A 22,730-nucleotide genomic window follows, 5' to 3' on the forward strand; every position below is an offset into this window, starting at 1 on the left:
CACCAGGCATCGTAGAACAGACAGGGCACGGGCGTGCGTGATGCGGACGCGTCAGACTTAACTTCTCTTAAGTCCTTAAGTAAAGAAACAAACCAGCCTCGGATGGTCCGCCGCGCACCACGCCTCTGGCGCATCCCCGGTCACCCAGGACGGCGATAAAGAACATCTATTTGTGACTGGTGATCTCCTGCGCCGCTAGTTCTATCTCGGGGAAGTCAAAATTGATTTTCTTCCACTTGTCACAGTAAAATCTCAACTCTGTCCTTGCTGTTACACTCGTAGAGTTCGGTGGTACAGGGATCAAAGGATTAGGAGGCGGCAGCTTTAAGGGAGGCGAGCCGCGCGGGGAGACTTTGTGGAGGCGATCTGTTTCAGCTTCAGAGGGCGCACCGCCAAGTGGGTGAGCAACATGTAAAGTGCTCACTTGACATAAGTTTTTTTTTTTTTTTTTTTTTTTTTTTTTTTTTTTAAAGCAGTTGAGATAAAGAGAGCGTCCGATGGCTGACCTTTTCTTATGAGTCGGAGCCCCGAGCACTTGAGCAGCGGGGCCCACGCGCGCCTGCGGGGCTCCGGGCGCGCTCTGCGCTGCTGGTGCTGTAGTCGCAGCTGCGGCATCTCCTTCAAGTCGTTTGTTCCACTCGCTGCCTGATGCGCCCCGATCCGATTTCCAGCTCTGGAAACCGCCTGGAAGCCGTGGAGGGATCAAGTCTGGACTTGAACTGCGGAGGAGGACACATCACTGCAGTCTCCCAGGGGGCCAGGCACAACTCAGTCTCCCTCTCGGTTGCGCATGGAAACTGGACAAGTTTTTATAAATCTTATGAAAAAAAATAGGGGGTCCCTATGCATCTACCCCTCTTTCCCCATCTTCACGTAGTCTAACAATGGGAAGAAAGGAATAGGCATTCAGAAGCTGAGAGGTATGTCTGGGGTTTGGCTAACTGTACATTTTGATTAATTTAATAAATGCATATTAGTGCTGCCATTTGCTGTATTTCATGTGCTAGGCTCTGTGCTACAAGCTTGACGCACAATAACCTATTTAATCCTACCAACGAACCTGTCAGTAATTGTAATGTCTCCGATTTACAGATGAGTGAACTGAGGGCCCTGCAAGGATTAAAGAATTCGTGCAAAGTCACATTATGAGTAAAGGAACAATTTTCAAAGAATGAAATACAACAACAACAAAATGTATTTAAAATAAAATATATTTTCTTCAGTAAATCAGAAAGCACTCCAGTAGTATACATAGCTTCTGCCTTGTCATGAAATTCAATGCTTCAGCATTGAAGAAAATTAATTTCAGCATATTTTCTTGATGAAAGAATTCTGGGTCTTTTAAAAAATTAATATGCTGAATTACCTGAAAATGATTTTTTTTTATAGGGAGAGGTAGACTTGATTCCTGAATAATACCAAATCTTCAGTGGTTAACACTGAGGGCTTATTTTCATGTGTACACCAAATTTCTTTTCAAATTCAGAATCAGAATATAGCCTATATTTTAGACATATTTCTGTATATAATTAAGCAAGTTTCAAATAGAAAAGGGAACCACTGCATAAATATAAAATGTACTGTAGTGGTTAATATTTAATTATGGCATAATTAATCACAGAAGCTCATATGAATCTAGTTTATTTGTGTTCTCCCCCAAAATGCCATCTTTGATTTCTACCAGAAGAAAAAAAAAAAGACAAAAGTATAAAAAACAATGCATGCACTGTATTTATACTTCTTGTAAACAAGAGCCACATCCTTTGTTCCTGGGTTCAAAGAAATTCATGAATATTATCTTGACTCTTAAAAAGACTCCTGGTTCTCGTCCTCCTTCCAGGGAGAGACACTGTCTTTAAGAGGAGTCATGCCACTGTGCTCTGCACTCTGTTTGGATGACAACTCCTCAGAAGAGAGGATTACAAATCCAGGAGAGATAATGAGGGGCCGTGATAATGGCAAGGGCTATGTTGACTGGGGCTGATCCTGTCTGATTTGTCCCCCATCACCCCACTTCTTAGAGGTCACCTACGCAGGGCAGGGATGGCTGAAAGACAACGGGCGGTGGCACTCCTGTGGTCATGGAGGGTGAAGTAAATGAGTGATTACAGTCAGACGAATCACCCGAGGGAAAAACTCAGTCCTTCTCCCCTGGGAAGGCTGTCCTTTCTGCTAGGAACCGGCATTGATGGAAGAAGGTGTCTAGACTGAGGAAACAGTGTGAACGAAGTCAGAAGCAGGAAGAGCCTGGGCACAAGTATGCAGTCGTGACGAGGGAAGAGTCAGAAGATCTGCTTGGCAGAATAAAGAGTGCAGTGTGGGGATCAGTGGGAAATACATTTAACAACAGGCCTTGTTATCAACCAGGTAATAGGGAGCCTTAGTAGGTACTAGAGCTTGATGAACGAAGAATTTTGAAAAGATCAATGGGACACTGATACACAAAATAAAATTGGAGAGGAAGAAAATGGAGGCAACAAGACTACTTTAAAAAACTGTGTACAAACCCACGATGCCATAGAAATGAGATGAACCCCAGTAAACATAATTATAAAATAAACACAATCGTAATATTACATAAGGTCATAAATATAAAATAATTAAAATAATCCAATAAAATATTTAAGCACTGGGATACTAGACAGTGAGAGGGAGGAGAAAACAGTTACATGGTTTCTGGGTCTTGAGATGTGACTCAGGGAAAGTAGCTGAACCAAAGATGGGCTCAGTGGGAAGAGAAGCATATTTGGAAGGGACCTTGATTTTCCATTTTGATGAACTGAATTACAGATAACAGCTGGGAATCCAAGAGAAGTGCCTTTTTTCAGCATCTCCGATGGGTGCAAATGAGGCTTTCTTGAGGGTGTGACGTCAGAGCTGAAGTTATAGACTTAGCGCTCAATTCCAAAAGGGACACCTGGGGGCAGGAGAGCAGGGGGGTCTGCCCAGGCAGAGGAAGCGGGAAGAGAGAAGGCGGGGGCAGGTGCAGCACAGAGTGCGGGCGACACCCGTAGTTTGGGGTTGGAAGAGAAGAGGAACCGGAAGAGGACAGGAGGATTCGTGATGGAGGATGGAGAAGGAGGGAGGCGGGGGCACTGCAGAGACACCAGCTGCTGGACCCCCTCACACTCTTTCTGTCTCTGGGGCGGCCGGGGCACGGAGGAGTCCCAGAGAGAGACGTGAATCGCTTAATTCTGCCCTGCCTGCTCCCCAGGTGACCTCACTCACCCAGGTCTCCTCAACTGAGAAACAGAAACATTCTTCTGAGTACTTGTTACACGTTCGAACACGCAGGGGCTGATATGTTCTTAGGTTCAAATCCTTTAGATTTCACCAACCTCCTGTTCCCCTGAGCCCAGCCAATACTCCCTTCAAACGGTCTATGATGTGTTTACAAAACGACTAACAGCATCCGAAGGAATGACCTCCTGGACCAGGTAGCATGTCTTTCAAGGGTCTTACCCAGCAATACCAGGAAAAGTACTAACAAAGGGCAGCTATTTGGGGATGGGGGTCTGCCAGCTGCGTCTAATGACAGGTAGGCATTTAGGATGACAGAGACTGAGGCTTTGAAAGAGTCCTCTTGGCCATTTGGGGCTGTAGTTTGGATAGAATGGTGAAGACAGAACTATATTGTAAAAGGATGTGAAAAGCCTGGCGGTGGTGAAGGCAACAGACACGGAATGCACGTTTGAAGGGTATTGCTTTATCTCTCTCTTTTTTCTAACGGAGGTGCTGGGGATTGAACCCAGAACCTCGGGCATGCTGAGCATGTGCTCCGCCACTGAGCTCTGCCCTCCCCCTGAAGAACCTAGCTTAGAATGGGGGTATTGTAATAGGATGGTAGCTAGTGCATAGCAGGGTCTAAGAAATGTTTACTTTTTTAAAGTGGGGAGCTGAGCCTATCTGAAGGCTGAAGGGAGAAAGTCCATGGAATGTGCTGGTTTTCCTAAAGACAGGAGATCTACTTTGCCAAGCAAACCAAGGTTGTAAGAGCAGCAGGGAAAGGCTGAACCAGATGAGCTGAAGAATATGCGGGGAGGCCCAGGGACCAGCAGGTTTAAGCAACCAACTCAGTGGTGAGGCAGCAGACGGTCCCAAAACCACACTTTGAGAAAATCCAACTTATAGAAGAGATCGAGGCGCTAGTGCCTGGCAAACAGTATTCGTGGAAATTTGTTTTCTCTGTCATTGAGTACCTACGTACTAGCTTTGATTCGGATTCTTGGCGCACAGAGCCTAAAACAGCTACTATTTGTCCCTTTACAGAAACAGTCTGCTGACACCTGCCTTATACTCTTGACGACAAGTTAACGTTTATTCCCCAGACCAGAGAACTACAATCAGATTCACAGAAAATGATGGGTTTAGGTGCATCCAGACTTGGCGTCTGACTTCTTAATGATGTGACTGGTGCAAGATTATCTGATGCTTTTTTTGAAAAGGCAAGTTCCTTTACTCCTCACAAATATTTAACATCATAAAGCATTTATAAAGTACAAAGTCTGTTGCTAGAAAAGGCATGTTAGACATTAACGCCACGCTTAAGCAGCTTGCATTATTAAAAAATACCTACAGTAGACAAGGGAAGGGCAGCTTTCCTTTGCATCACTTACATTTTTAAAGCTCGTGAAACTGACTGAAGTGTTTGGAGGAAACATACTGATATCCTGCTCCAAGGATATTCTCTTCCAGATCGTGTTAGCATCAGCATTTTTAACCAGATGAACATTTAGAAATAGCTTAGGAGCAACCACTTAAACTGGTGGGGAGGGATTTTAAGCACAGCTGCGATACAGAAAGGAGGTGCCAAAGGCAAAATTTTGGGTAGAACACAATGCATTTAAAAAACGATGACAATAATAAATTTCTGGTTCTTAGAAAACCAGCATATTTAGCGACCCTACAGCTAATGCACTGAAACGACTTCTGATCATATTTTCCGATTTTAAAAGTACTGGGGAATTTTTCAGATGGCCCAAATCTGGAATGGTTCCTAAACAGCCTAAAATAACTTCTTAGTTATCTTGCAACCTAACCTGTGTGATGTGTAAGTTACTTATGTCAGTTGTATAACAAGGACTTCCAAGATAAGCACCAGGAACACCGTTAAACTTCTAACCACAGATCCACCACTCAGTAGATCTTTGTTTGTGGTTTGGGGGGATGGTCACCTTGAGCTGAGAGCGAAAAAGTGGGACTACCCTTTACGTGAGGTCCTTCAGTGAAAAGACGAAGTAAACAACTTCAGTTGTCAGGATAAAAAGCTCCCAGCTTAGTGATAAAATATGACACGCCAAGTGAACCTCGAGCTGCCTGAATGAGTGTTTTACATCTTCCAGCAGGCTGAGCTACGAAAAGGAACAAGAGCACATCTCCCCGCCTTGAATGAAGATAATCACTTTTATTGTTGCCAGGTCAAACACACAGATTCCACACAGCAACCTCTGGCTAGAGAACAGCCAGTCCTTTCAGGTCAGAAGGTCCAGCATGGAGCCCCCTCAGAAGCATAGCATAATAGTCCTAAAATAACAAGCAAACATGTAGCTTTCTTAATTTGCCCGGCTGGATTCCTGTAATAAGTACTTAACAACTGTAGGCGCTGAGCAGCTCTGCAGACATCAACAAGACCATTTGCCAGATGATTTAGCAAACAAATTTCTGAGAGCCTCACACTTAGGTTGAGTGCATCACACAGGAAAACATGCAGGGATCTAGAGGGAATAATAGCAGGGAGGAGTATTTCAAGAATCCAAAAAAAAAAGGAAGAAGAGGAGAAAACTGAGAATTTTAAAGTCTAGAGAATTTAGGCAGATACGCCGAACTCTCTTCCTAGCAAGAAGCTCCCCAAATCTGAATCCTCAGCCACTCCTGCTAATTTTTCACTCCCTGAGCAAATAAACCTGAAATTGACTTCTCAGGGAGCGAGACAGGACAAAAGAATCTGGAATTGACTTGCAGGGAAGGAAGAAAAGGGCAGAAATCACCAGATTTTTCTGAGTAACTGACATTCAGCCAGTACAGAACATGAAAGGTTCTCAACAAATATTTGCTGAATGAATGAGTCCAAGTCTATGACACATACGGGAAATAGACCTGTCGTAAAGAACGCCGGCAGAAATTTCAACAAATAATAGGGGTTAGGAACGGGGGGACGGCGTTCATAAAGCAATCACTCTCAAGCGTCAGGAATTCCAGGCTTGAACGTGGGAAGAGGGAGACATTTTCCTGAATCACAGCAACAAGCAGCGCCCGGCTTTCTTCTCACAGGACTGGGCTATAATTGAGTCTGAGATGCTCCCAAGTGGGGAGAGTCAGGGCGGCAGCAGCATTCATCATTTTAAGGGTGAGAGCGATCCTGAGGGTGGGTCTGTGAGCAAAGCCATCAGCACCCAGACAGGAAAACGAACCTTATGATGGAGCAGGGCTGGCCTAGGACAGGACCCAGGAAGCCTGAACTCAGGAGGGCGGGTCACTACCCCTTCACGTTACGTTACACTTAAACCACGCTCTGTTTTCTAAGCTAATGTCTTTACACATGAATGTGGACATTTTAAATGTGAAAAATCCAAGCAACTCTTTGTATTAGATCCCATGTTAGTTTAGTTGATTCCCGCCCCCCTCCATCATCCCCCCCCCCCCCGTATTTTTTTCTTGCAGTAAATTGTCTAAATTCATTAGTTGCTTTTACATCTTTTGGTCAGCCTCGGAGAAGGATCAAGTACTCAGTGGTTGATGAGAGGCAGTCCACATTTCAAAGGAGAAGCAGGACTTCTCAGTATTAATTGTCAGTTTGCTTAACTTCGTAATATTCTGCCTAACGCATGGTCAGTGTGTGCGAGAGGAGGGAAGGAGTTTCGGAACCTGGTGGGAATGAAACACATCCACATCTACTCCCTTGAGACTCCCCAGAGCTCCCAGGATAAAAATTTACATTGGGGGGAAAAATAGCAGTCGAGTGTGAGAAGAAGACTCTGCAAATAAACAAATACACAAATAAATGAAAGGTTGCATGGCATCGTCCACAGGAAAATGACGTGTCCAGGGCACCATAAACAGAGATGAAGCTTTACAATAAAGTAGGTTGCAATGTCACCCAGTGATGTGGTGGGGGGCCTAAGGAGAAGGCCAGGCATTACTTGGCCACAGAATTACTCCACTGCAGTATTCATGGGAAATCAAGAGTAGGATGCCAGGGTCCTGGAACCAGCGGCACCAGGAGGGCATCCGGTCAGATGCACACGTGAGAGCCGTGTCCAAGGCGGGAGAGGAGAACGTGAGTTTCTAGAAGTCATGATGCAAACAGCTGAGGGCAGCAGATTCCATTATTTATCCACGACGTGGAAAGAACTATTTCACTTCTAGGAACTGTTTTAGTTAGGAGAGCAATCGTCACAGAGGATGGCTGTGAAATGTGCATGGTTGGAAAGGGGGGTCACATCTGGGAGAGGTCACATTTGGTTTTTTTTTTTTTTCAGCCAAATTGTGCTTTCAGAGTCACAGCTTGAGTGGGAATTAAGTTATCCAATGAGCGTTCGCGAATTATTTGCCAGCCGTCTTTTACTGTAGACAGGGTTGCTGTAAATTTAGAAAAGCTAAGAGAGTGAATGAGAGTGTGAATCTTATGTGATGAATCAACTATCCACAGCTGAAACTGTCAGGTCCCAAAGATTCCTAGGAAATGGGGGATGACACGAACTCAATGTTTCTGGCTTTTGTGAATTTATTTTTTATACAAATCTCACACCAGATCATTTAATGCAAACCTACCTATGTGTATCAAGGAAGACAGTTGTAATTTTAACTGAACAGAGACATTTGCTTCTTTTTGGTCTCTTAAAAAATCCTTTCCTTTTGCATTTAATTATTATTTTTCCATCAAAGTGAATTTAACACTGGACTTCTATCTAATCCTTGGAGGAAAAAATGTTCTGGAATTGGCCAGAGCTGTTTCCTGTATCTCTTATTAAAATAATGGCTAGGGAAGTAAATGTGTACATGGAAGGACCAGAGTGGAGTCACTGAACAGAACAGAAAGGGTGACACATTGATTATGATAACCTGACTTGAAAAGAAATGGTGAACTGAAGACATGGATGTGTGCAGAGTGTCTAAGAGAATCCTGCAAGGAAGCTCAAACGTGATACTATTTATTTCAAGAGTATTTCTGAGACAAACTCATTTTGAATTATTCATTCTTTCTAAAAAGAAAGAAAGGTTGAAAGGAAAAAGGAAACAGAAAAAAGAAAGAAGGAAGGAAGGAAAGAAAGAAAAGAGAAAGAAAGAGAATACAGACTTGTGGTTACCAGGGGGGTGGAGGGTGGGAAGGGATAGACTGGGATTTCAAAATTGTAGAATAGATAAACAAGATTACACTGTATAGCACAGGGAAATATACACAAAATGTTATGATAACTCACAGAGAAAAAAATGTGCCAATGAGTGTGTATATGTCCATGAATGACTGAAAAATTGTGCTGAACACTGGAATTTGACACAACATTGTAAAATGATTGTAAATCCATAAAAATGTTAAAAAAATAAATAAAATTAAATTTAAAAAATAAAAAAAGAAAAAAGAAAATAAAAAATGAAAAAAAAAAGAAAAGAGAAAGAAAGAAAGAAAGAAAGAAAGAAAGAAAGAAAGAAAGAAAGAAAGAAAAGGAAAGGGAAGGAAAGGAAGGAAGGAAGGAAGGAAGGAAGGAAGGAAGGAAGGAAGGAAGGAAGGAAGGAAGACAGACCTACTATGAATTAGTTTGGACTAAATGCTTTCATGTGTTTCTACTTATTGTACCATACACACTTCAAATAATGCTCTTACACATTCTGAAAGTACTTTAACTCTTAAATGGTCCAAAAGATAACACCTGACAGCCAGCATTAGCATCGCACCGTTTGAAATCTGTATCAGACCGCACCCACGTCACTCTCACACTATATCCGGCTGGCTCTCTAGTCCTTACTTTTATAATCGTAATGAAGCTCAAAACTTCCTCTCTGACTCTTTTCTATCCACTGTCCCCCCGGCCGACTAATTACTGAGTCCAGTCGACCTGCGGCCCCTCGGTCCGCGCTTCGGAGCTCCGACGGTCTCACCCGGATAGCTGCAGCTCTGCGCCGCCTCCTGCGGCCACCGTGCGCCTTGGCTGCAATTCACTTCCTGGAAACGTTGCTCTTTTCCCCTGTCATTCGGAAACTTTTAATGACCTCAGGAGGTCTTCTGGGCTTCCACCGTGTTCGGGAGGGAGGCTAAGGCCATATGCCCGGGCAATGGTGAAACTGAGCAGCAGATGTCCTTCTGGAGGGGTCGTGGGGCTGTGCCCACGACGAGAGGCCACCTGCCAAAGACAGTCCCCTGGAACAAGAACTGTAGCAAATTCCTGCAATGCCGCCCCCCGAGCCTCCGCTCTCAGGCGAGGGAGGGGAGGCTGGGGAAGGCTGGAGAGCGGGCGGGCACAGCTAGGAGGGGTGAGCTCTGAGGAGCAACCTCTGCTCACAGCCAAGTCTGCTGGCTTCAGCTCTTGGCCCCAGAAATGGGAGCTCGAGTCTCCCAACTGCCTTTGGCACTGATTGAAGACCTTAAGGCAGCTCTGTGGGCTCCACAATCCATGAGGCATTCTTTGCTCTCGGTTCTTTGGGAAATTTCCTTCCACCGTCTTTCCTCTACCATTTTGGAAGCTTGGGGATGGGGTGGAGGAAGCAAACACTCAATCTCTTCCTTTCCGATATCCTAAACAGTAACCACGCTTACTGTTGGGGTGAGTTCCTGCTGCATAAGGCTTAACAGGAGGAAGAAACGGGACCAAACTTTTAATTTGGGACCATTTTAATAATGATGTCACCGTCTCCCACGGCTTAGAATTGGCACTTAAGATTTTTTTTTTTTAAGTACAGTGCACACAACTTGTTGTGCATTCAGAATTCACCAGGAACTCCCACTCTCTTTAAAAACCTTTGTTCCCTCTTTGTCCCCTCAGGCACCCAAATTTCTGTCAAATAGACATCTCACGCTTTCAAGTTCAACTGGATCCTTGAGCTGAAACAGGCTCTGGGTCTCATTTCACGTTTAACCCGTCACCTTTAGCATGGGCACAAGCAGAGACAATTGCTTCATTTGATGCCTACATGAATGAATGAATGAATGAATGAATGAATGAATGAGTTTCCCACAAATCAAGTATGTTTGTTTACGTATCATTAGCAGTGATACAATGTTTTCAACAATCGTAAAAGAGCTTTGGAGACGGTGCAGATAGAGCATTCCAGGCTGGCATTTCCCCTCAAATATCTTTAAGTGCATAGTTATTGTTCCATTATCTAAAAGAACCTGGAGTATGTCTCCAAAATTTCAGGACTTAAATGAATGAGACAGTGTGCCTAGTGGTGAGAAACCTAATTCCACATGTTGCTGTTCAGAAGCAGTGGGCTCTGAAATAAGTCCATTATAATAAAGAGCCCTATGATGAGACAGGCTGTGTATTTACTTCTAACATGGGGCGGGGGCCTTCTGTAGCACTGCTCTCCCCTGCAGACCTCTAAGCCCTCCCTTAGAGTGATTGTGGACCACCCTCCCACTGGTTCTGCTGCCTCTCCCTCCTGAGTCTTCTCCGTCCCTCCTTTAACCCCACGTTTCAGCTCTAAAGCACTAGTTCCTAACCCACACCCCTTTGTCCTACTTTGGATGAGCACTTCTGGTCAACCTCAGCCCTCTCCCTTGTGCACAGAGCTGGCATCTTTACCCTCCCCTCACCCGTCCTGCTCTGTCAAGCAGCATCTCTCACGCCCAGGTCCCGGGAATGTCAATCTTCATTGAAAATGTGTCAGTTTTACTCACATAAACACTGAGATAGCTTAATTCAGCACCACTGTTATCAGCTAACTGTTTGCTTTTCCTTAGAAACTGGAGATGCTTTTTTACTCCCTTGCCCCCGCAAAAAAAAAAAAAAAAAAAAAAAAATTGCTGTAATGAGCATATATTTACAATATTCCTGGAGTAAGACACCATAGTAATGTCTCCAAACAAGGGAGGTTGTGAGATAGCTTTTCTAAGTACTATTTGGTTATTTAAAGTTGCGGTTGACTCTTCTTTAAATATAAAAAGAACTCTAGTTTCTAAGGTTATTTTTCCCTTTGGCTGGGTTCAGTTTGTTTGGACTGCTCATTACATAACAATGAACATCACCACGAGTCAGAAGGCTGGAGGGAACAGTACGCATTTTTTAATTGTTCTTCATCAATCTGTCTAAATCCTTCTACTCTTCCATGCCAGGAGCAAATTTTCTATAATATGTGTTCTTCCTTATAGGCTAAGCATACGAACAGAAAAAGAGCATCCTTCTGTAGAGGATAACTTAGCCAAGGACACTGCGCTCCATCTTTATGATGAAATACATATTTCCCATTAAAAGGCAAATCTGTCATTTTAAAAGGTTGAATTGGATGTACTTTAAAAATAATTCCAGCTGGTTAAAATGAGAGCACTGGGAAAAAAAGCTCAGTAAGAATGTTCTCTCGGTCTGTAGTATTTTCATTTTCTTCAAGTGTGAATTGGATATATTTTCTTTTACTTTAAACCCTTTATTCTCAGTGTTTGATTCTGAGTTAGTGAAATAAGTTTTGAAGATGAATTGAGCTCAATAATACTATATCTAATACTTAAAGTTTCTATTTCTGTACTATTATTTCTAGCAAAAAACCCCCCAAAAACCCCAAAAAACCTGGCCCATTTAAACTGATTCTTTTTCTCTGGGTATACAAGAAATGTTGATACTTTCCTATGTTCTTCTGTTCCATATGCATCATTTCTGGACCCTTTTATGGCTCTTTCTTTAAAATCTTCGTCTGTTCAATATAATATTTTTTTCATAACTCAATGACTAATTGCCTCCTGGTAGAACACAAGCAAAGGATATCCCGAAATATGCAACGATGTTCTAAAAAGCCACCTCTGTGTGTGTGTGTGTCTGTGTGTGTGTGTGTGTGTGTGTCTGTGTGTGTGTGTGTGTGTGTGTGTGTGTGTGTGTGTGTGTGGTACTAGTACTACACGTCCAGCGATTTGAGATTTGCACCTGGATTTTCACCCCTCTGGTCAGCTTGGATGCTGAGCTTCTATTGCAATTATTTTTTTGAAGAAAACAAACAGAAATACAAACACTTTCCCACCAGTCAATTGTCAGCTGTGTCCACGCAAGTGAATTTTCCGCACTAGCCACCAATGACTTCTGCTTCTAAGATATTAAATAATGAAATGTGCAGTGTGTCTTCGTATATAGTCCTGGTCAACCACCATTATTAACCACACTGCTGCTTCCTAGGTTTATGGTCATGTTTCTACCGCCTGGTTTTCTCCATTGTGTCCCAGTAGTGTCCAAACTACACTTAAATTTCTGTACAAATCTTACTAATACACACTTTCCTACAGCTTGTGAAATGAGATAAAAGCAGATAGGTCTTTGTCCACCATTTTCCCTTACATGTGAAGAACTTTCTGTGGTTATGATTTACTGTAGGTCCGTCTTGTTGGACTTTACCCCGTTCCTCCCTGCCATCGAGCTCCTTGCCCATTTCCACTGGGGCCTTGACAGTATGTCCCAGACCACGGTTTCATACATCTCTCAAAGGACACTCTTATCACTTCTCCTTTTCTTCCCTTCTCTCTGTCCATCGTGGAGTCTTCAGGCTCTACGCAGCCAGCCCTGACCCAGCGGCTGAGATATCCCCACGTCCCGACCCCGCCTGCCCGCGTTGTGGTCCCCTTTCCCACCGCACTGCCTTGCTCCCTGGCTCCATTCTAATCACCCATCATCCGAGGCCACAAGCCATTTGAAGGTAGTGCTGTTTGTCCTTTCTCCTCGCACCAAAGCAGCAGGCTGTTGGCAACATTCCTTCAAGTTCATACCAATACCTAAAAGGATTGGTTATTTGTTGGTTCTTACAGGCAACCTGGGGCCCACATGCTGGCCTCCCTGGTGGCATCACTCCACTTAAGTGTGCTTCTATCCCACTGCTGTTGAGCTCCAGGATCCTCTCACCTTAGCTTGTCCTCCATTCCTGTGCCTCTTCCCTCAGTCAAAGTGATCTGATTATTGATGGAAGTAATATACACTAAGTTGTAAATGACTGCTAAACCAAGCCACCTCTATGGGAACTTCGGGAGTTTATTGGTGCAAATGAATCTCTAATCTGCAGAAAGTGTTGTGGAATCAGGGAAGAATTCTGGGGTCAGGAATCTACTCTAGGCCTTCACTGAGTCTTTATCTCCTTGCCAAACAAGAGAACAGGCTTAACAAACCAGCATCACGTTTCTGAGCAGCTGTGAATCCCTGCTTTAAGGCCAGTCCAGATTATATACAAATAGGTAGTGGCTCTAAATCTGGTAGATTAAATAATAAAACAAGTTATTCTCACCACTTGAACCATTTATTTGCAAAAGACACTTTATCTTACCACGGCCCCCATTTGTGGCACTTCATACCTTTTTTGGTATTACTGAGCTGCAGCTTATTTCCCTGTGCCATACCACGGTGGAACGGTTATTTGATGAGTATTTATTAATTGAAGCAGTGGTTTGGAAACTCTTCTTTATCCTCTGTGGTGAAATGAACTCGTAGGGGGGAAGGCAGAGCTGCCCTTGTGCAGTTGGCAGCGCAGCCCCCAGGACACACTGGCCGTCCCCTATTCCAGACTCTCCATGGCTGGAAAGGGTGACAGTGTCATAGTTTTTAACCCACTGCTATAGGAGATACTGAGTAGTGAGGGTATTAACCACTGGCCTTGACTTCAGAGGTGACCAATTTACTTCGGGGATTCAAGCTAACATATGTGAAACACTGAACGTCTATTTCTTCAGTGGAACACTTAAAAATCTTGTAGAAAACAAAGATAATAATCCTCAAAAAGCTAAAAACAGAACTACCATATGATCTATCAATTCCATTACTGGGTATATATCTGAAGAAAATGAAAACACTATTTCAAAGAGATATATACAACCTCAATGTTCACAGCAGTCTTACTGCAGAGCTATTTACAATAGCCAAGACATGGAAGCAACCCAAGTGCCCATCAACAGATGACTGGATAAAGAAGATATGGTATATATATATAATGGAATACTACTCAGCCACAAAAAAGAATAAAACTCTGCCGTTTGCAACAATGTGTATGAACCCAGAGGGTATTATACTTAGTGACATAAGTCAGACAGAGAAAGACAAATAGTCTGTGTTATCACTTATATGTGGAATCTAAAAAACAAAACAAAGGAACAAACAGACTCACAGGTATAGAGAACAAACTAGTGGTCACCAATGGGGAGAGAAAAGTGGGGAGAGGAAGATAAGGGTGGGGATTAAGGGCTACCAACTACTAGGTATAAAATAAATCAGCAACAACGATATATTGTACAGCACAGGAACATGTAACCATTATTTTTTAATAACTTTAAGAAGAGTATAATCTATAAAAAGACTGAATCACTATGTAGTGGACCTGAAACTAATATACTATTATAAATCAGCTATACTTCAATAAAAAAAAGGAATCAAGACAACAAAATGCCAGAAGAAAAGAAAAGAAAAGAAAGTGAGTGTAATAAAAACTGGCTTGTCATTTGTATAGGAAACAGATTCACAAATAAAGTAACTGGAGGGAGAATCAGAAAACCACTGGAAGGAGCTTAAATTGTTCAATTGTAACAGGTTGACAAATTCACAACAAGGGGTCTGAGGCTGGAAAAAAGTGAAGGAAGGTCAAAAGGGAACTGTCACGAGCCAGGTGTTGAGCCCCTTCGCTGCTGTCAGGATGACCAGACCGAAGGGTAGCGTTTCATGGGGAGAAAGGAGGACGGACAAAGTCTCAGGGCAAGTATGGTGCTTGGTTTGAAACCAGTGATGCTCTCCAGGGCTTTGGTTTGGGTACAGAGATGTGAGACTAACAAGGTATGACTGTCTTACAAACTTCCTGGCATGTTCCTTTGAAATATGTAGGAAATGATTCGACAAAGAAAAAGGAAAAAAAAAAGTGTCTTCAATGATCAGAATTTTCCTTAAAAAGGAACACGACAGCTAAAAGGAACGACTGGAAATCTCCAGCAGAACCAGGGACAGGCCCTCTGTTCTTTTTCCACAATCAGCCCCGGTCACTTTACTGCCCCCGAGGACTCAGCGTCCAGATGCAACTTTCCGCCCAGTTAGCGTGGTGACAGTGAACACAGAGACAAAGACCAAGAGTCTGGTGTCGAGGACCAGGCTCACCTCCTGCCGCCCTGGAACTTTGTTCACATTGATCCTTGAGAAGATGCTGCTCCTTCCTGTGTGGTTTATTTCCCGTCTCCTGGACGAGATCCGGCCATGGGGAGTTCCTGAGCTTCAGCATCGGTAAACCCACACTGATTTTCTGGATGCTACATGGCCAGTTTGTCCTGCCCCTGAACGCATGACGATTCCTCCTGGTGTTACATCTAGTAAACAGAGGATCTTCAGAAACTCTATGCAAAATAGTCTGATCCTCAAGGAGGGAGAGACTTGGGGAAAGAGTGGTGTGGCCCGACCACAGCCCAAGTAAATTCTCTCCTCCCTCGGGGATGGCGTGCGGGTGGAAGCGCCCGTCTCTGGTGCTGTCCTGCAGAGGGAAGTCTTACCAGACTCCAAGCAGAGGTTCACAGGGAAGTGGAGCCCGAAGAGGGCTGCTAGCTCCTTTCTGGAGTTCAATCCAAGATAAGCTCTCTTTCTAGGCCAGTTAATCTTGGCCCTGAAAAGAAGCTGCCAGAAGGGTTATTGATTTCAAAGCTACAAGCTGCTTGCAGGAGTTGAGGTCTAGCCAGGGCCTCGGGTAGGTTTTCAAGGTCAGAGATGTTTTCTGAGAAGATGATGGAAAGCCATGGTTTCCTTCATAAACAGTAATAATTAATGCTCAAAGTTAACGGAGTTAATGTTTGCAACAAATGCAAATATTTTATTTTATTGGCCTTTGTGTTTCTTTTCAAATGTCTTCCCCAGCATACTGACGAATTAGTGTAGGGTTATGGTTAGTAATTAATAGTCAACATTTAAATTAGTAATTAATATTCAGAGTGTAGTAAGGCTGTTATTTTTGCTTATTTTAAGAGTTTCAAAAAAGTTTTTAAAAATTACACTTTGGTGTGGCATTGTACCTTAAAATACTCTCCATTACCCACCGCGAAAGGATAGGTTGACTGGTTGACCCTCACCAGCAATCAAGTCCCCATCACTGGGAAGGGAGCCATCACAGACAAGGCAGAGTGAAGGAAAAGGCACTCTCTCTGGGGCTTTCTGTGCAAATCAAATTCCTCTAAGGGATGGCAAATACTGTACAAAGGGATGCATCATACGTTACTCATGTTATACTGACCCCCTCAAAAAAAGGGACAAAATTTCTCCCACGTGGCTTGCTTGAGTGAAACTATCATTTAAATAAGTCTTTCTGAATATATAAACGTGTGTGCGCACCCATGTGTGAAACTGTATTGGTTACATTTGATTTCATCTGCCTTGTAGTTACAGCCAGCGTCTGAAACAATCCTATTATGTCTGAATACTTTCAGGGTAAAAAAAAAAAATTTCATCACAACAGAAAACTTTTAGAAAAAAACAAGAAGAACCAGTCTAACCTTTAAAGGTCACTCAGAAACTAAAATCTTTATTTGAATTCATTATGAAATCAATGGAACCTTTGGTTAAGAGTCACATAATTACAAACAACACAGAAGACCACGAGAAGAAAAAAATGTTTAAGTCATAAATCTTTCATAACTTCTGAAACTTCACTTCCCACGATCACACGCTAGCATTGTCCACACCCAGGAAAGACCATTGTGCCATTGTGGATTATTTAGTCTGGCACGCTGGCATCCTGCCTATGCTTTTATGAGTTAAAAAAAAGATCATATAATCTGTCTTTTGATATTTTGGTTCGTGTTTTTCAGCATGCTTGCATCTTTGCCAAGGAATGCATGTTGAGCCGAAATCCGCTTCTTAACATGCACCGTGGAAGAAGCTATAGGTAAACTAAAAGCTGATGAAAAGACACTTCTGTTTCTTAAAAGATACACCAAGTCCCCATTTCAGAACACATTCCGGTAACTCTACAAATTCCATGAGGGTAAATACCAATGGTTTGGCAACGTTACGTGCCTCAGTCTCCCTCAGCAGGGATGCCACAGCGATTTTCAGTGGCGTTCAAGTTTAGTTACCAACCAGAAGGCTCACTTAACAATTCTGCTCAGAAACGACGAGGACAAAAAGCAGCTCGGATGAAGGATACCGTTTGATTTGCCGGCACTAATAAGGGCCATAAATTATTTACGGAACTTCAAAGTCTCGAAACTGGTGAAGTACACCAGGGCAAAAGTAGAATTTGTTTGTTTATTATCAATTATTTACACAGTATGTTTTACAATATCAGATGTGTAGAAAAGGCATAATCTTAAGGAATGGTGTACAATAAAAAGCATATTATGTTAATTCCATAAAAGCTTAACATAGGCTATCAAATTGTGGGGGCCATATGATGCATGTGTTTATAAATGTTTCAATAACAATCTCAATAATGCTAAACTCTAAAAAGCATGCTGAAATACGGATCTATTTATAAGGTCTAGGTAAGTGAGAATCCAGGCACCCACCAGCTTTTACATAATTCTAATGAGGAGATTTCAAATCTGTGATTAAACAGCGACTTCAAAATAAAACAGGGTTCCTGCTCAACTAATAAAATATTTGTAACACAGGGGCACACGATAAAGGAATCAAATCCACCCCTACCCAAATAGGTCAGCCAAAAAATAAAAACGTCAATCTCGTTAATCAAGCTGGCACTTCAAATCGCAGGCGGTAATTATAGATGAAAATGTTGCTCAGATTAAGAGCTCCACCCCTGGGACGACCGGAATGTAGGCTGAGTCGCTACTGTTTTTTAATATGCCTCCAGTCAAATGCGGTAAACTTCACACTTCCACCCGGTGCTGTTTGTAATAGATGGAATGAAACAGGTCTACAAAGAATCAACAAATGTAAAGACTAGAAAGAATTAGAGAGGCTCGCAGACTTGTACCTATTGTCTGGGGGAATTAGATGTCCGTTTGAGTATTATAACTCTGACAAAGGTTTCTGAGCTTTAATTTACTAGAACATATAATGGGCCAAGGAGGGGCTGGGAAACACAGGCTTACTGAATACATTATTTAACAAACACTTTAATGAATGTTACACTTTTTTTTATAATACTCCTGACATATGCTTCCCGTTCATTTTTTAAAATTTATTTTTAAATTTTTTAATTAAAAATTTTTAATTAAAAAATTTTTTTAATTTAAAACAATTTTTTCAATTAAAAAAATTTTAATTTAAAACAATTTTTTAAATTTTTTAATTTAAAACAATTTTTTAAATTAAAATTTTTCTTTAAATTTAAAACAATTTTTTCAATTAAAAAATCTTTTTAAAATCTAAACTACTGTCCATATTTTAATTTTATCAATGGTCCTAATACATTATCGCTAATATTCCCCCCGGCTAGTTCCCAATCCAGGTTCACACATTGTAGTTGGTTGTCACGTCCTACTCATTTTTAAGAACCTTGTTTATCAATGAAATACACCTCTCTAGAACAGTCTTCTCCTCTGGTCCTTAAATTCTAAGCCCGTGATGGAATACTAAATGCTGAATAATAGATTCACGGGAACATACAATGCTTACCTTAATGTCAGAATGAAAGAAGAACCGGAAATCCTATTGCTAACGTTCAGCCAGCAAATAAAACATGAAAATGATAGGAGGATTAGGGGAGTAATTCCTGGTTCAATACATGTGCCTAAGTAGAACAAGATTTCACAAGAATTCTCCTCTGGTGTCTATTTTTCCAGCGACAGAGAAAAGTTTAGGAAAGCTGGCTGGCTGGCATAGAGAAGAAAGATCTATTTATTTATTTACTTATTATTTTTTTTAACCTAAATCCATGGACTTAACTGTGCTTCGTTCACAAAGGAGTTGTTCAGCCCTTATCCACACACCAGATGCAATTTGGACAGGTTGAGGTTCCCGCCTCCCCCCCCCCCCCCGCCCTATATCTTGGGAAAGAAAGGAGAAAACATTCCATTAATCAAAAACTAAAGCAGAAACACCCTTGGGAATAAATGAAAACTACACTGCCAAGGGAGAATTCGTGTTTTCTGGAAAACATGAAAGAATGACGTGTCAGAAAACTAGCCGAAGTAGCCAAATAATAATCGATGTGCTGCAGACCAAAAATTAATCGAGCCTCTGCTAATTTCCCTGTATGCCAGTTAGTAATGAAAGGCACACATCCTAACGGAAGTAAATCGCCCTGTCTGCTATTTCACGGTGCTCTAACCTGACTTCCAGCAAGTGTCAACACACCAAGTGATAAACGGATAGTTAAAGAAGTACCAAAGGGTGGGCGGGAGACACAGAGATGGCCCTTGTCTTCAAAGGGTTTACAGTCTAATAAAATATGTTTTAAGGCACTCTAAAATAAGGTTGAAAAAACGTTTTCCGTAAGGAGCCAGATGGTGATTCGGCTCTGAGGGCCACACATGCTTGTCACAACTCTCCAAGTCTCCCATCGCGGCACAGGACAGCCACGGGCAAGATGTAAATAAATGCAGGTGGCTGAGTTCCAGTAAAATTATTGATGGATGCTAAACGCTGCATTTCATGCAACTGTCCCATGTCATGAAGCATTACTTTTATCATTTCTTTTCATCTACTTAAAAATGCAAAAATCATGCTTAGGACACGGGCCACCCATAACAGTGGGTGGGCCCTATCTGACCTGTGGGCCAGTTGGCTAAACCTTTCTCCAGAATAATGATGTAATAAATAACATAATGATTTCTTGGATCACACAATCTGAAAATGCAAAATGTAGCCAATGGGGGATGCAAACGTACATTAGATCTAGTTTCTAATCTAAAACAGAGTTTTAATCTATTTGAAGACAATACAGTTATTCCAGTGGCAACACTGAAATGAAATCCTGATACAAAAGGGCTTTGGATCTTTGACGCAGATTCCCTGGCATGTGGTAAGAGTATTCAGGGTAAAATTCAGCCTGGGAGGCTGGAAATCCATATTAATTTTCAATGTAAACAGTGACGCACTTATTGGCAAACATGATGTAAAGGTAAACTAGTTGGCTCTGTTTCTAATAACTGGGATCTAACTACCCCAAAAGGATAAACAAATGCTTATTTCAGTAATTCTAGATGAAACCAACCACCCTAAGTTTAGCAACTGAGATACAGCATGCGCGGGGGGAAGGAGAATTTCCAATGGGATGATCTGTCATGACATTTTAAGAGAAGCAGCCTCTGCGATGGTCTCCTAATCGCAGGCATGCACTTGAGTGGAAATTGCAAAAAGACACATTCCAGGCAGAGGACAGAGCTCGAGCAAAGGACAGGAGTGTGGAGCAGTTCCACGGGTCAAGGAGACCTCAGAGAACCTCAAGGGATGAGCGGCTCCTAGACAAGAAATAAGGATGGATTCATATTTAAAGGGGGATTTGAACAAACGCTCCCCTGAAAAATTTGGACTCAATTTTTATGCAAATGAAGGCCAAGAATTTCAAGCTCTTATTATACAAATGAGATTTCAGCACAGCTGAAATCTTGTTTATAACCCAAGTTCAGTAAGACTCTAATCACAAAATGAAAATATTCATAAAATCATTAAGACCAGATATTTATTTCTAAAATGCTTCTGCCACTGTTTTTGAATAAAAATCAACATGACTTTTAGAACACAGGGTTAAAATGGTTGAGCAGGATGTCCGTGGATTTTAGAGTAGAGCCCAGCATGGAGCAGGTGCTCAGTAAATAGGAAAATCATTTTATGGCACCTTTTGGATCTATGCCAATGTCAGGCAAATGAAATAAAGTTTGATTCTGGTTTAAGCAACACAAAAAGAAATCTTTTTTCAATATAATATGAACATTTGGGAGCCTTAAATATATCCCCCATCCCTGTTTCCAATGTATTATTATTTGCGGGGCAAAATGAGAATTATAGTAGGGTTATGTCACTGATGATAATTTTTTTTCACCAAAGAATTTCATTTAGTAAGATGTGGCACATGAAAAAAAAATATTAGAAACTAGAAACAATCCTGACATTTAAATGTGACACTTTTAGGGAAATTCAGTTCTCAAATATCCGGTGGTCTGTTAACAGCCATCAGAGCCTAGCTGTAAATGGATATTGGCTTCAGTCTCCCTGGGAACCCTGTTCCAGCACTGTGCTATTATGGACCACATGAAATGAGGTGCTTAGAGGATGTCCAATTATAACCCCATTGAATGAGGGGCCAGAAATTCTACTTATGTCCAGGTGTTCGAGCAAGCTTTCAGAGGTCAGGTGCACACGAAGGACAGTGAATGTTTGTTCAAATAACTGTGTGCTCATTTTCCACACTGTTTTCTGTGGTTATCTGCATTACTGATATTGTCAGAGTGTACCAGAAATACTTAAAAATGCCTGTACTGTCCGAGCACATTAATTTAGGAAGTATTTGTTGAGTCCTATTTGAGGGTTCTAGAATCAATGTTTAGGGGGAAAAAAATTAAGGACTAAAATGAGGAAATAATACATTTCTTTTTCTTTAAAGTTACAACCACACTCAATTTTTATTAATAAGCATCTATGCATATGATATATTTATAGAAAATAAAAAACTGTGATACAGAACTCAAAATACAATACATGTTTACTTCCCAACTCATTAGTCATTTTTAGTGATTTTTTAAAAAGGAAACCACAAAATTGTTTCTAAGAATAATTAAAGTCCTGCAAAAAAAAAAAACAAAAAAAAAAAACCAACAACAATCTAAGGGTAAAACTCACTAAATTATACAAAGATGCATATGCCTGCCTTACCCACTCATAAACTTGGCTCTAGGCGGATGAGAGAATTCCGGATAGAGAGGACTTCAGCAGCAATCAGTAAGGGGCCCCTTCTGGGACAACGTATGGGGGCACTCGAATGCAAGCTGACACAAACACACACACACACACACACACACACACACACACACACACACACACTCGCTTACCGATTTTATAGGCATGACTAATTACCCTTCTTCACAAACTGCAGTCCACACCCTTTTGGAAGTCTTCCAGACCACCAAATGCACCAACTTCTGAGATGCGTGGGGGTGAGCTGAAACCACGTTTGCGCAGACATGTGCCCAGAAAATCCTCCGCAGTGAGTCCGGACGGACCTGAGACTTGGTGTCACACACAAAATCAGTCTTCCCACCTCAAGGTAACCTGCGGCACAGTCCCCAGGTCTGCTTTCCTAAGGGATCTTTCCTCCAACTTTTAATTTTCTTATATAGCTAAGATATATATATATCTAAAGATAAGACATATAAAATATCTAAAAGTGTACGCCTTCGGGTGTTTGGTTGTGCTGTAACATGGGTGTAGTATTTAGAGTTAAAAGCTCCATCTCATTATCGAGTCTCTGCATCATAGCAATTTTTTTTCTACATGAGACAGAAGTGTGACGCGTTGATGTACTGGTGACATTTGGGCAATCTTTTACCCCCTTAATCCAGAAAAGTCTCACTGAGCTAAAGTTACAAAGTCTTCCAGCAGAAGGAGAAGCAGGGCCACCAAGAATCAGACATCAAAGTCAGCTGTTACCCTCTGTCATGTGAAAAGCAAGAGGAACACCACCAATACCTC

At 41.9% G+C, this 22,730-nt stretch overlaps 1 protein-coding gene across 1 annotated transcript in view; it reads right to left on the bottom strand.

Annotated features, from left to right (window-relative positions):
• TENM3 (teneurin transmembrane protein 3) overlaps positions 1-22,730 on the bottom strand; it is a 540,843-nt gene that overhangs the window by 476,675 nt on the left and 41,438 nt on the right.

The sequence above is a fragment of the Camelus ferus genome, chromosome 26, assembly GCF_009834535.1.
Source record: "Camelus ferus isolate YT-003-E chromosome 26, BCGSAC_Cfer_1.0, whole genome shotgun sequence".
Classification (NCBI taxonomy): domain Eukaryota; kingdom Metazoa; phylum Chordata; class Mammalia; order Artiodactyla; family Camelidae; genus Camelus; species Camelus ferus.